This window comes from Carassius gibelio, chromosome B23 (assembly GCF_023724105.1).
Source record: "Carassius gibelio isolate Cgi1373 ecotype wild population from Czech Republic chromosome B23, carGib1.2-hapl.c, whole genome shotgun sequence".
NCBI classification, from domain to species: domain Eukaryota; kingdom Metazoa; phylum Chordata; class Actinopteri; order Cypriniformes; family Cyprinidae; genus Carassius; species Carassius gibelio.
In genome coordinates, this window is record NC_068418.1 from 19142730 (window position 1) to 19159308 (window position 16579).

Below are 16579 nucleotides of genomic sequence, written 5' to 3' on the forward strand. Positions count from 1 at the left end.
TGCGTGTGTGTGTGTTTGTGTGGGTGGGTGTTCAACTTAGCCCGCTATGTTCAAGTGAAGAAACAGCGAGACAACACATGGTGAGCTCTGAGATCAAAGGTTAAAAGGTCAGGGCACGAGCGGTGGGTTGCTCTGCTAGGAACATGAATTTCCATCGAGGAGTAACCTGCCAGACTTTACTCAGGACAAAATAAAATTCTAAACAGCAGTCAAGGCTGGTATATATATTCTTATCTCCTTGTTTATAATTACATAGTACTAAGATTAAAACTTTCTATTTGTGGATATTGATTATTTACAATTTCTGAAAATATGGATCACAGCCTTGTTCTCGTATGATTATAATGAACCCAGAGTATAAGAGATAACTGGAAAATAATTTTGTGGAAAAGAAAGTTTCCTTACATGTTGGAACCATTCATGCCAATAAAAAAAAACTTTATAAAAAAGACACCATATATTATCCTCATTCCATATATTCTTGCCGTATGACAAAAAGTTGCTTTGTCAAGCCAGTTCCTAAATGTTTCAAGACCATCCAAAAATTGGCCCGGCAACACCCAGAACATTTTTTAAGCAGAAATATATTTGTATCATTGTTAGATTTGTTTATTCAAGAATTATGAGTGAATTTTGGTGTTTACAGTCACTGTGCTCAAAGACATGGGTTCAGTAAGATTTTATTCAGCAACGATCCATGAAATAACTGTAAATGTAAAGACATCTATTATGTTACAAACTGCTTCTATTATCAATAAATGCTGTTCTTTTGAACTTGCTATCCATTATGTAATTCTGAAAAGTATCATGTTTTCCAGAAATATAATAAATCACAAGTTCTCAACACTTAACATTTTAAGAAGGATCATATGACACTGAAAAAAACTGTAGTAATGGTTTTCATGATGTATACAATTAAATAATTATTATTATGTATTTCGTTATATTTTTATTAGTTCAAAATAGACAACACAGGAAATGTGTTAATAACATTCTTATAATATCAGAATAATATTCAATATTCAAGTCTAAATCGGTATATACTAGTATACACTAGGGATATTTCACCCAAAAAAAAAACACAAAAGAAGATATTTTGAAGAAAATGGAATTGACCAAACAGTTGACAGTAAGCAATAATTTCTACCATCTACAATATCTACCATCAACTGTTTCATTACCAAGATTCTTCAATATATGTTCTTTTGTGCACAACAGATGAAAGAAACTCACACAGGTTTAGAAACAACAACAAGGTCAGTAAATGATGACAGAATTTTCATTTTTTGGGGAACTATCCCTTTAAATAGAATATAGGCCTCCTCTACATGTCCCTCTTATTCACATTCTTTTTTCAGACTTAAATTCTCATTATTCACTTTCTCTCAGTACACTCTGTTTGCTCTATCTGTCATCAGGCCCACCTCCTATCACACGTTCACAGAAAGGAAAACAGAGTCTCCCTCCATCCCTTCATATGTCTCTCTTGCCATTCCTTCATCCAGAAACTCTGGACTAGTCAAAATAATGCTATCGCTAAGGAAAACACTGCCATGAGGAGGTGCCACAGCAACGGGCGATGACAGCGTCTGCTCGCACATTCCACTCGGGAACTATCAAGAGGTACCATCTTCACGCACACACACACACACACACACACACACAATGATTCAGTCACACCAATAATGTCAAAAACAATTTTATTTATTTTTATTTATTTTATTTTAAGATTTTCTTTATCAATTTATAATCATTTATTCACATAATAATTTCGTAATCAGTCATTCTTGGTCATTTGATTATTATTAGAATTTTATTATTATTATTTTTTTCATTATATTATTCATTAATTATGTTTCTTATTAATTTGCCCTAGCTTATGCTTTTTTATTGTTGTTCAGTCTCATGCTTGTGAGTTTTCATGAACTGTTTTGTCTCTATGAATAAGAGATAGAGAAGAGGGAATGTTTATGGAAACCCAAGGTTTATGTGATGTTGCTGTGAAGCAGTTTTGGCTGGTCAGACGAAGTTTGAACATTGAGACATACGCAACTAAGGTTGTTCAATAAACTCTGTTACTTTTTACCATCATTACTGTCTCCTGCTCTTCTCTGGCTGTTCTCCGTCATATTCTTGACTGACAGAAGACTGTTAAACACTCGTTTTGGCTGTTTTTGGACACCATACAAGACGTGCTGTTAACAGGGTTTGGGTATTAACACCGCTGCTGACTAGTTGTTCTGTTAAACTGATATTTTCTGAAGGGATCTGGTGTCTGGGGCTGGATCTTAATTATTATTCTGTATGTGACCCTGGACTACAAAACCAGTCTTAAATCGCTGGCAATAGCAATAACCAAAAAGACAATGTATGGGTCAATTATCGATTTTTCTTTTATGCCAAAAATTATTAGGATATTAAGTAAAGGTCATGTTCCATGAAGGTATTTTGTAAATTTCCTTTCATAAATAGATCAAAACTTAATATTTGATTATTAATATGCATAGCTAAGAATTCATCTGGACAACTTCAAAGGTGATTTTCTAGGTATTCTGATTTTTTTGCACCCTCAGATTCCAGATTTTCAGTTGTATCTCAATATTGTCAGATCCTATAATAAACTCTACATCAATGGAAAGCTTTCAGATGATATATAAATCTTAATTTAGAAAAATGTACACTTAAGACTGGTTTTGTGGTCCAGGTTCACATGGTGTGAAGACACGATCTAACATTTGTTTGTTTTGTGCAGAAATATATATTGTACCTAATAAAAGATCGGTCTATCTCACAATGAGATTATTTCTGACCTGCAGCACTATATAATATTCTCAAAGTGCATATAACTAAAAAAAAACTTGCATGAGTTCTAAAGATCCACGTGTTCAGTGTAAATTAGAATATATTTAACTATTATTATTGACAGTGGTAGAGACCATTAAGAAATATTAGCACTCTTTATTCAACAATTTGCATAACACATGTAGCAAACCATTTCTGTAATTCTTAAAATTAACAACAACAACAAAAATCACTCTGACAGAATCTAAATCTGTAAAATGCTCTGTTTGTTTTCCAGAAATAGAAGTAATTGTTATGTACTTTATAGCCTATATATACACCTTTACATTAAGTGAATTTGTTATCTTGTGGAGATCACAAACACATTTATTAGGGCCCGAGCACTGCAGTGCGAGGACCCTATTGGAATTGCTCCATTTATTATGCAGTATTATAGCTGTTAATTTAACACATACTTCTGTTCAAATGCTTGATTGCACAAAAAATATCACTGATGTTTATGAGATCTCTCAACTTCAACTCTTTGGCTAAAATGGAAAACAAAATGTTCTGACATCAACAGTCTTCAGCATATTCTGCCTCTTTCAGAGAACGGCTGAAAGAAAACCACTTCAAAGAAAGGCCAATATTAAGTAACGCCTGGAGTTTGTTAGAAGCTAATTGACAAAACCTGAAAAGCGTTAGAAGAAAGCTTTGCGGTCTGATGAGTCTAAAGTTCAGCCCTATATCCTGAAAGTAAAGCACTATGTTAGACATACACAAAATACAGTTATCCAGGAAACACCATCGCTACTCTAGACATGATGCTCTGGATTTACTCTTCAGCAGGAGCAGCTAGAAGCTTGTTCTCAAGAACAACATTTCTAGAGTTAACTACTGAAGACAACACATTCCTGGGTTTTAAATAAGATTCAAATCCCAAGACTGGGTGGCCTTCATAAAAAGCTTCATTTTATGGTCTTAGAAACCATTTCAGCGATATAATCTTGCTGAAAGGTCCAAACGGTGGCCAAGTCTGAACCTCCTGGCAGAAGCAAGCAGGTTTTGGGCAGCCGTGGTAAAACTTACTAAAAAAATACAGTGACAATGTTCACAGAATTATGGGATGTCATTTTGGAGGCTGCATGTTTTACAGGTCACAACCATATATCATTATAATATAACCTATCAGAACACTTAAACCATACGTTAAACAGTACGTTATACTGTAAAATATACTGATAACCACCATAACAAAACAAGTGGTAAAACAGAAAACCACATGATGACTTTAAAATTCATCAAAATTGGCCTTTCTGTGAACAGAGGCTAATAAACATGCATAAAAGAGTGCAGTGTTACCCACAAAAAGGCAAAACACTATCAGGGTAACACACGAGGTTAATATAATAATGTAAATATGACCTGAACAACATAAAATGTAAAATAAAACACCATAAAGTGCATAAATAATGACATAACTCTTAAATTATAGAAATTATTTAATACTTAATTTTCATACCATTTTTTTTATCATTGTTTTGATTGATAATTTCAGTAAACATATGTTTTACTGAAGTATTCTCATGAAAATTGCTGTTAAAATGATGTATTTTTAACAGGGTAATGTTGTGTGAAATTCATTATACAATTCCCTTTTACAAATGTCTCCAGACTACTAGGAGCAAAAAGCAACAAAGATCCTCCACAATACTTTATTGTGTGTCAGGTGCTTTTCCTTGCATGCCTTTCTCTGACACCAAAACTTCTGGCAATGTATATGGGCAAAAAGGTCAGTTTTGGTCTCATCTGACCACAAGACACAATTCCAGTTGAAATCTAACTCTCTGCAAAGTTCATGCGCTGCAGTTTGTGGTCTGTGCTCAGTTATGGCTTCATTTGTGCATCCTATCCTAAGCCCTTGTTGACACTGACGTGTCATCTAACAGCTGATTTTCAAGTGTGGAATTCTGAGCCTATGACCCCTGGAGTCCTCTACGCCTCTCTCATCGTGTTCCTCACTCAGTGTGGGGGCAAAATCCCCACGCATAATTTTCTGGCAAATCTGCAGTTGTTCCAGACTTCTGAACCATTTTGATTTTAGCCTTTGTGCTTAGCGGTATTTTCAACTGTTTATGTATTCTTTTATATCTGTTACCTGATCTGAGCAGTTCAACAATCATCTGTCACTTTTCTGCTGAAAGCTCTGCGGTTTTACCCATGGTGATGGACAAAGGTATTTTACATGCGTGCAAACTCATATATATACCCCAGGGGAAACTAGAATCGGAGAAAGGCAGCAATACAGTTCTTGGAAACGGAGACCAACTGTAAAGCATAGGATTTCATAACAGCCGCCACTTTGTTTGGCTTTAAATATTCTTAGAGAGTGCCAGTAGTTCTGAAACCTATGTTTTGGATATGCAATAAAATACTTGCAGTGTATTGTATTTAAATAAGGCGACAAACATGGTCGTGCCAAAATGTGACTCATTTGTTTGCACTGACATACAATTATGGACACCAATCAAATTTAGCAATGATTTAATGAATTATTTCAATCTATGTTCACAGGCTGGTCAGGCACCTGAAGGACTCTTGAAATGCAGAGAGACTTTCCCTCTCCTTCCCTCTGTTTGGGTTCAGGCTTTCGGGGACGGCACGGTTTTCCCTGTCATGTCGTCCTCCATCAGCGGAGGTTGTGGCTTTGCACTTCTCTCTCTCCTCATCACTCTCGAAGCATAAAGAGCTCCAGATGGAGCAGTCCAGCAGCAGCTGCTAATTGAATGGCACATAAAACAATTTTGCCATTGTCTCAGGAAGTAACCAAATCAACAGCACATTTACGACCACTGATGACCAGTTAAACATACAGAGAGCCAGAGAGAGAGAGAAACTAATTAGCTGGGCTTACAAAAACACTCATGATATCCTGGCGAGAGAGCGAGAGAGGTTGGTATTTTGTCTGTGGTTGTGGTAGGTAGGAGGTTTTTCTCCAGACTTAATGAGGCTGAGATAGGGAGGTCATGACTGGAGAGAAATGTAATGGCTGCCTGTTTGGAAGCACCTGGATTAACACTACATTAATCTCCTGAGGTTTATTAGCTGAAGCATAATGCATAAAAGTCCATACTGATATTCAAGAGTACAGCACACATGCACTGTACATAAACCACATGCACTCCACAATAAACACATACAGATTTACATTTTGCAACTCCCATTGAACTTACATAAACACAAGCAAAGGTCAAGCATATTGCTTTAATATTAGATCAAAGAAACTATTTCACGTTTTCAAAAATTATACAAAACTTAAACAGAAACCCATATTTATATGGTCAATTGCACGCTCTTGCCCCTTGGCTCTGTGTCTTAGAGTGGCATGTGTGTATATAATGATTGTCGATGCCTGACCATTCACCAACTTAGTTAAATAACCATTGGTAGAGAAGCTGATTAAAGGGAGTAACAATCTGTTTCTGATTGTACGCTTTAGCAGTACAAAAAAAATGAAGAAGGCTTATGATGTTATTAACAGATAAAGATATTCTTTGAGTATTTTGCACTGACTTTCAGTAACTGAGAGGAGCTTCTGAGAGAGAATAAACTGATGGACATTCAAATAATGCTTTTAGTACTTTTAAACTTACTATTTATAAAAATAAAAATAAAAAGTATCATATAAGAAGCAGATGATTTGTTCCTCATACTGTCACTCACTCAAACACTGTGGCTGCTTATGATTAAGTTAATATCCAATTAAAATGTAATACATTACATTTATAAGACACATTTTTATATGTAAAACAGTTAAAAATAAAATATAGAGGGAGATTATATGTAAGGTAAACAAAGGCTGCAAATAACAGTACATTTCCCCATCTTACACTACTGTTCAAAAAAGGCTTTTTTTGAAAGAAATTAATACAGTATTTGATACAGCAAGGATGCACAAAATTAATAAATGAAATAAATGAAAATAAAGACTACAAACGATTTAATAAACTGCTACAAATGATTTATCTTATAAATAAATGCTGTTCTTTTGAATGTTTAATTATAATATAATATAATCATAATAATATTTCACAATAGTGTTGCTACTGCTATTTCTTTTAATCAAATAAACAGTTTTGGTAAGCCTAAGAGACTTTTTTCAAAAACATTAAATGAACTTAGATACCCCAAACTTTTAAAGTGAAGTGTGTTTTTTCTATAGGAGAGGAAGTGTGCTGGAAGCCAAAGAGGATTGTTCGCCCCACACACTACGACCTCATCATGAAAGTTTTTTAACTATTGACTCATTTATTACACACACAAAATCAACAGCTCAATATGACAGCACATACACACACCAGACCATGTACTCCCATCCTTACTTTCGGTCTCTTTCGAACTTTCTCTCATAAACATCATCTTCCCCCTTTCTCCTCCCCTCTCCATCTGTCTGCAGGGAAGACATCTCTATCTTCCTCTGATAAGTGGAGAGGGAAGCGGTGGCGATAATTTATGACATCATGATGAGACATGAGAACATTCTCTCAGACAGTTGTCCTCGTGGCAGTGTGCCAAATGTGGGCGGGGCCTTAGGGAATACTACATCAACTCTGAGCAAAACACTTGAGAAGACAATTAGGATCAAGTAGGAAAAAATAGCAGGAGCCGGTGATAGAGCGATAAGATGGTGGAATAATCTGACGCCTTCATTCCTTCATGAATCACATTTATGGCATTTCATTTGCTGATAGCAACGGTCCCTCCTACCTTTTCAGACTTCGTTACGCAGAAAATATTGGACGGCGAACCTTTGTAGTGCTAGTGTTATGTCCGCAGCCAGCCCGGAGGTTATTTATTGGCCGACGGAGGAGAGGAAAGGGGGAGAGGGAGAGCGAGGGATGAGGAAAGAGAGGAATGAGTGAGTGTGTGATCGGCTGCGGCCTTATTAGTGTGATTTACAACAGAGCCACATTAGTTCAGCTTCATAAGAGCCCTAACCCACAAACATACACACACTCACACTCACACACACAGACACAGACAATTACATACATGAAAAACATCATTACCCACTGTAAGTCTGAGTCCAACATTATGGAATTCATTATTTTACTGTTTTAAGGCTAAATAAATTAAGCAAGAAGATGACACACACACACACACACACTTTCAGAGGAAAGCAAATCTTGAGAAATGTTTCTCGTGAACCTTAATGACACAGCATGTTTTAATCTGACTCTCAGAAGGGGGAAACATGGCACAGTGTTGAACATATTCACACACACAGTCACTCTGTGAGTACTTTGGGCAGAGTAAATATGGCCATTTGTGGGTTTGTGTGAAAGAAAAAGCCAAAGGATGAATGGAAAGACAGTGACAGAGAAAGAGAGAGAGAGGAAACGTGTGTGCGAGCTGTTTTCATGCTCGTGTTCTAAAAGGCATCAGGCGCTAATAAAGAGCTCGGAGTGAGCGGTTGGTGTTTAACATCTGTGAAAGCTATCAAGAAACAAAGAGGTGGTCTTTGACTCTCACTCGCTTCCTTGCTCTCTCTCGCTCTGTTTTATTTAATTTTTCGGCTCATATTGGCTTCTCACTTGCCAAAGCATTTACAGACTGTAAAAAAGCATGAAGAAAATGAGCAAAAGCAAGAAAAATGAAATGACCTCCACAAACCATTCAGTTAGGTCATTGCTGTTATAAAGTATATTTTCATTCCTCCATCATATATGGTCTAGTACATATACGGCCTGGTTTTGATGCCATGGATTAAATATGATGTTCATCTTGCAAGGTATATGCATAGTCCAAGATTTATTTATTTATTTATTTTTTGGAAAAAAAAATTAATACTTTTATTTTCATCAAGGTGGCATTACATTCATCAAAAGTGACAGTAAAGACATTAATAATGTTACATAAGTTATATCATTTCAAATAATGCTGTTTTTTTTTTTTACTTTGTACTGACCAAAGAATTCTAACAAAATATGTATCACAGTAACACAAAAATATTAAGCTGCATTCACATGTTTTGAATATTTATAATAACCAATTCAGCATCTCAGAATGATTTCTTAAGGATCATGGGCACTGAAGATGGATGCTGACAATTCTGCTGTCATCTCAGAAATAAATTACATTTTAAATAATAAAAATAAACATTGTATTAAATTATAATAATATTTCATAATAATAATAATAATCTTTTTATTTAATTTTTTTAATCCAAAATGCATCCATGCTGAACATAAGAGAGGTGTGTATTAAACATAATTATAATGATTGAATCTGTTTGGCTGATGAACGTTCTAAGGTGTGCAAGTATTTTCTGAGAAACTCTGAATGACCAGTGAATTTTCAATTAAAATGACAAAATAATTAGTCTTTAGGAAGCAGAATGAAACAATAATAATACAGTCAATTTTTTTTTGTTTGAGCAGTTGTTACCGTTTTTGCCCTGTCTATTGCATATCCTTCTCCCCGTCACACAGACAATTGTGCTCCTTCCTCCGTCACTCTGAAGCCTCTTGAGTCTTTCAGCAAGAATCTCAAATGTCACCCACACTCAAACACACTCATACGTCTGACTGTGAGGTCAACAACCACATTAACACACACACACCACTGTGAGTGTCTCAGTGACATCAGACATAAAGAGCAGCGTATCATCTTTGCTCCATGAAAGCGGCACTCACTCCATGCTATCAGCCCCGTCACTCTGTGACTTGCCTATGCGCGATAACTCTACGCTTGAACATCTCCAGACAGCCCTGAAACATATGTATGTCACCCCTATTTTTATCTTTATGTGATGGGATGCCAGGAGATGTCACCCATTATCACACACACACAAAACGAGAGCATATCATTGCACTGCTGGTTTCTGTCACAAACACACATTCAGAAGAATCCAAGTGTTGCATAGATGTTCACCTTCTACAGAATATGCTTCATTTACCGGGTTCTGACTGGTTGAGTAACTGATACGACATGTTTAGGTATATGACTATGTTAACTATGTGTTCTACCCTCGCTAAGATATTTAGTGGGTTATTTGTGGGTCAGCTGCTCTATATTGTTCCCACACAGGATTTTAAGGGAAAACCACAGTGTTTGCATAAGTGTGCATTCTCTCTCTCTTTCCCTCTCTTCATATCTGACATGGTTCTTTCAGCCTCCTATAGACAAGCAGAGAGATTTCACTGAAGTAGAGGCAGAGGGGAATGAATAAATGATTAAATGGGGCGCCTGAGAAGCTCAAACTGTATATTTTTGTGCAGCAGAAGTTATCCTTATCATTAATGTGGAAAACTGTAGCTCTCTTGCTTTATCTATTTGAAAATGCATACACACAGCAAAGTAATGCACATGTGACTCTGGGACAGTATTTGTAAAGTCGACTGAAACTCCTACATCTTTCATATTTTTATTGATGTTCTCAAGTATTTAGAACCTTTGAGGAACCTGTTAAAATTCTGTAAGGTTCTCAAACTTTTGCTAAATCAGCCTGCAAAATCCTCTGAGCCTTGACGATTTGATGCGTATTAAATGTAAAGGATTAGGCTAGTTTACACAAAATGAAAGTACTGTCAGTTACTCACCCTCATTTAAAACCGTTTTTTATATGTAAAAGTTCTCCATCAATACACACACACACACACACACACAGAGGCAGGCGCACACATTCCTGTTTTGGAACTGCGAAAAGCCTGCATTTCCCTTTTTAAGATTTTAATTGCATCCGCAGGGAAACGACTTCTTTTGACACGCTAGCCTTTCTACTCTAAACCAGTGAGAGGGGGAGAGAGGTGGCATTTGTTAATGGCACGATGCCTGTGTTACCAAGTTTATACATCAAAATAACCAGGCAGATTATAAAGTGGAACAGCGACCACATAAAGTCACCAGAAATGTGCAGTAAAGACAGGCCTATTATGGATTTCATTAGTAAAAAGTCTCATGCACCCACTTACCCATACAGTGCACACACACAGACATGCAGTGAAAAGAGAAGCATGAAGCCACAGCTAAATGGCACACAGTAAGGACGTTTGTTGTGACACATCTATCTCTCAAACTTCTCATGAGTGCACAGATGGCCTTCACAAAAGTGTGTGACTATTAAAGGCAAACTTCTTTTGAAATGGTTAGAAGTTTCTACAAAGTTTTGGAGTTTAAAAGTAGAATATTAGTATAATTAATGCCACATTTGTGCTGTTTATAAAATACTGAAAAGTTCTACATGAATTTAATACATATACTACCAGTCAAAAGTTTGGAATGATTACGATTTTTCAAAATGCTTTTGAACAGATGTCCGTAAGCTCACCAAGGCTGATTATTTGATCAAAATAAGTAAAAACAGTAACATTGTAAAAAATAATTTACAATTTATTTTCATATATTTTTCATTTATTCCTGTAATGGCAAAGCTGAATTTTCAGTAGCCATTACTCCAGTCGTCAGTGCCACATGATCCTTCAGAAACCATTCTGATTTAGTGCCCAAGAAAAGAAATCGTATTATGTTCAATGTTTCAGTGTCGTACTATTTTTGTGAAAACTGTGTTACACCACCACTTAAATATTTTGGGTGAGAAAATATTGCTTTTATTCAGCAAGGGCACAAGAATCATTATTGCTAATTGATGATAATTGATAAATATTCTTTAAAAAATGGAATTATTCCACACGTTTGACCGATAGTGTATATTATACTCTGTGGGTCCAAAAGTCTGTGAACAGTGAGCAACCACAGTTAATTTCCCTTTTTAAAGATGTATCCTTAACTAAGAAATCCATTAGGCAATAATGGCAAAGAAGATCTTAAGGAATCTTTATTTATGCACAAAAGATGACCATAAAGAATGAATGTGATAAAAGCCTTCAGCCCCCTGTGCTCTCTGTCCCTTAGACAAAATCTTGCATGCATTTAGTGATGTGTGATTATGTGTGCATGATGGAGGGTGTAAAATCCATTAAGGCTGGTCTTGTATCAGCCTTCAGCCCCCTGTAGAGAGTGTCACCCACTGTCACTCCCCTCTGATGGCTTTACCATCTCAATCATGCCGGAAAAGGCCACACACACCCTTCAAACAAAATGCACACAGGCACTGACACATTCACAACTAAATTCCATCATTTTTATCATTCCTATTTTAAAAGGAGAGGAGAATTGGGGAGAGTCTAGATACAGGACTGAAGGTGCCAATGAAGTTCAAAAGTTTCATAGAGAATTCACCCCTTCTACAAAAAAAAACAGATTAAAGCTCCAAAATGACATCATTTGGCCTGTACTGGTTTCAACATATTTTTTTTTCTTCTATCTTTCTGTCATCTGCAAATCATCTATAATTACTCTCAATGCACCCACCAGATTACCATTATCACTATTACAACATTCTCCTCTGCTGCCTGGAGACAGAAACAATCCTCTAATATCCAGTCTGCTCCAGTCCTCTGGGCACAGGGGGAGCTGATGCTATTAGCTGAACTTATATATACACTTCAGAGAGAGAGTTTACAAACCCTACAACGGATTCACTAGAGGCTGTCTACTTTATTGAACATAATATTAAATGTTCCTTTCCAACGTATCCAACCTAATTACCAACTATTGCTTAAATGACTGTATATCTTGCTTAAAATAAACCCTAAATAGGATGAAATTATAAATCAGACACATATTTACTTGAGGCATCAGCAAAAATCCAAAGGTGAAGATTTCATTTAGAAAAAATAATAATAAAAAAGTTTATTATTTATTATTTTTTCAAATTATTATGAAATGTTCATTTATTAAACATATTAATACATGTTCATTTCCAACCTATTTTGGCAAGAAATATAGTACATTTTAAGCAATAATTAAAAACCCAGTAATCATGTGTATATATTACTTGTAAAGTAATAAGATAAATGAAAAACATACACATATATATCTAATAAGAACAAGGGGGGGAAAAGTAAAATGATCAACACTGACAGGCATATTATTGGTCCTGTAGTTCATTTGAATAATTTGAGATGTTTTTATGATAAACAATTTTGATGATGAGTTTTGTCCTATGTTAAAGTGGATCCAGAATCAAACCCAACTGAGAAACCCTGCTGTAATATTCTACAAAACAGTGAATTTGATTCAGTTCAGGTGCTAAACTCCAACCTAGGACAAGTTGTTCTCCATTTCTGATGTATTCTTCAGCAGCTGTCGATTGGTTGGCTGACACTGTAAAAGATGACAGCTATTTATGATCCTGTCTGCAGGTATCTCATCAATACCCTCCTCATAAAGTCAGCAGCTCAGAAATGTTTTCATATTTTCCATTGTGTGTGCATATGACTGGTCTCTTCCTCTCAATAAACCAGACACCGCTGGCCCACTGCAGCCAGACCATTTTCTCAAAGGAATCATATAATATACTACACTATCACAGACAGTAAAAGAAGTGACTGTGTCTATGTGTGTATCCGGGAGGGGGGGGGGGATGTTTTGCCTGGACAAACATAGCCTTTAAAAGATATATACACCCTAAAATGCTAAAACAAAATGGTTTCAAATTAAAGTTTTTACTCATGCCATTTGCAAACCTGTATGACTTATTTTGTGTAAATGCAAACAGAAATATTTTGCCGAATATGCTAGTCATCTATACCTTTCTACAAATAAAAAGAATAGGAACTGGGGAGCTCAAGCTTTAGAAAGGCCACATTTAGCAGACACTTTTATCCAAAGCGACTTACAGTGCATTCAGGCTATACATTTTTTATTTAATTTTTTTTTATCAGTATGTCTGTTCCCTGGGAATTGAACCAATGGCCTTTTGTGCTGCTAACACAATGCGCTACCACTGAGCCACAGGAACAGGAAACGTAAAGTATAAATAGCTCAACACTGCTTCATTCCAAATCTTCTTAAATCATATAATAGATTTGTGAAAGGAACAGGCCAACATTTCAATTACTATTCACTGAAAATAAGCTCTAGCATGGGAGAACTAGAAAATTATAGAAGTATTCAGGGAATAGACTGATTCTTTTTCACATCAACTCACTGATTCAGTGCTCCATCCTAGCAGTTTACCAACTCACTGAAGGGGAAAGTTACCGGTGTCTAATTCAGTAGTCACAAAGAACTTACAAGGCAGAAGTCATATGGACGACTTCTACTCACTTTGGTGGTTTTTAATTTTTTTTGTAAAGCTTGAAAGCTCCAGTCCCCATTTATCGTGATTGCATGGAAATGTGCAACCAAATTTTCAACTTTTGAGTTCAACAGAAAAATGAAAATTCATGCTGTTTGGGAACTACACGAAGGAGAGTAAATGATGGCAGAATTTAAATTTTCGGGGGGATTATCCCTTGAATCTGATGCTTATGTGTTCTCGTGTGATCTCTGCCACGGTTAACAAAACGAATGTAGACTGGGCATCCAGAAATAGCCTATTTAAGTCATCCAGAGACCAGAGCGTGTATATGTATGTATGCGCTCTCACCCTGTCTCTCCAATATTTGTTATTTAGTCTGTGGCTTTGAAAAATCTGCACACCACACACACACACACACACTCTCTCTTCCTCTTTTTTATTTCACTGCACACACACACACATTCATAGCATGTCCAAACAGCCCTGCAGGGCTTTGTGGGCCAGTGTATACCCAGCTCTGTCCAGATAAAGGAGAGAGAGGCCAGACTGAGGGGCAAACATTCGATTTCTTAGGACAGGATCATTTACAATGCTGAACTATTTTCATACATGGTTCTCAAAAATTTTGCATTTCATACATGACTGCCCAAAACAAAATGAAAGTGACTGTGTGGAGAATCGATTTGTGTTTTAATTCTCTCTCTTCATGAGAAAATCCCATTTGAATCATGAAAAAGATGAATCAACAAAATAACAGTGGGCGAAAAGACGGATCAGATCAAAAAGAAAAATAAACGGAAGGCCTGAATGATCATTCCATCTGTGACTTGCATTTGGCAAACAGTCTGTTTATTTTGAAAAGAAATGTGGCAAATCTGTAATTACTCATTATCCAAAAACAGCTAATTATAAAAAAATAAAAATAATTAAATTACCTTTCAATTATAATATGAAATGAACCATTTTTAGAGCAGAAAAAAATTAAAAGAAAAAGAATTGATTGACATTTTGGTCCTGATTTTATGATTAGCATGATTATGTTTCCATGTTTTTGCAAATGTTTGATTTCTCTACGGGTTGAAAGCTTTCCGTAGAATGTGGCTTTTGGTTTAGGGTATTTTTGAATCCAACGCAGCGAAAAATATCCCAAACATTTTAACAGTCTCTCTTCAAATGCAACCTCATGCTCCTTTCGGTCTTTTTTTGACCGCCTACATTTAATGAAGTTTCAGATGAAGGAGATCTCTTTTGTGCTTGTTGGATAGTACAACCGTGTTTCCTGGTTCAAAAGAACCAAGCAAAGGAAATGCTTTATAATTATTAAATCCCAAAGCAAACTGTAAATCTCATATGTTCATTAAATCTGTGGTCATTTAAGGGAGTAAGATGATTGATTGAATCTTGAAACACACAAAATACATTGTCTCACTTAACTAAATAATTAAATTATTCATATTGCTAAACCACAAACACTGTACAAGTGTACAAGTGTACAAGTTAATAATCAAAATCCAAATTCAAGAGATAGATTAGGCCTTCAAGTAGTGTGGCTATTTCAGCTCATTATGTCAAGCAAATGCTTTCCATTGTAGTCTACAGTAAGGTTTATTACATATAAATGAAAATAATGCTGCCAATCCACAGGGCATCTCATTATAGTACCAAAAGTCTACGTGTGATAAGAGAAAGAGACAGAGACAATGGTGACTGGCTCCCCCTAGTGCTTCAATATGAATTCTTACTTTTATTCATCTGTCAGATGGACCAAAGCTGGACTCAAAAATGATAAACAATGTTCCTACCTTAAATGAGTCCATTTAGACAACTACACTTATTACTTACTAAAACAAATAGGCTAAGTTAATATGTTGCCGTTATGACAATTGCACTAAAGAACATCTGCTATAGGATATTCTTTTTAACAGTTTTCATTCGGAAATTGCTAGTAAACTGCACAAATACTAAAGAAACAGCAAGTAACTCATTGAATTAGATTTCATTTTCTTGTAAAATGGACCGCAGAAATCTTTTTTATTAACATTAAAAAAAACACATTTTATTACAGTTCATCCTGAGCTCATATTCCTGACATATTTACTCACCATTATCATTTCAAACTGAATTTGTTTTGAACAAAAAAAGAGGAATTTTTAAGTCAGCGCTAGCTTTTCTTTTCAGTGAAATGACAATGAATGAGGACTGATATTTTCAATCTTCATAAATGATCCAGAAACAACACAAAAGTCATCCATATGACTCAACATACCAGTTCTCTGAAGTCATTCAATAATTTGTGTGATAAAAATACTCTTTACTGATAATCTTAATACTACTACTTTTGGTGCTATTTTGCTTCCTTTTTAAATCGTGAAAGACCCTCTCTATCATAATTTAATGGAAAAGAGCATGGAAATGTTAATATTTTTTCCCTCTTTTGTGTTCCAACAATGAAAGAAAGTCATACACGTTTGGAATGATATTAAGCTGAGTAAATGATGACAAGATGATCAAATTTAGGTAAACTATCCCTTTAAGCAGCCAACTATATGAAAGTCATATATTGTGATATTTACTTAATTCCATTCCATTAAGAACATAATATTAATCCAATGGCAAACACTACATGATTTCACCAAAGGTTCAGCAGAGCCT

The 16579-nt window shown here is 35.6% G+C and overlaps 1 protein-coding gene across 1 annotated transcript in view; it reads right to left on the minus strand.

Moving 5' to 3' along the window:
- Nucleotides 1–16579, minus strand: part of LOC128011837 (hormonally up-regulated neu tumor-associated kinase homolog A) — a 108664-nt gene that overhangs the window by 66024 nt on the left and 26061 nt on the right. The gene's annotated exons all lie outside the window — the stretch shown is intronic.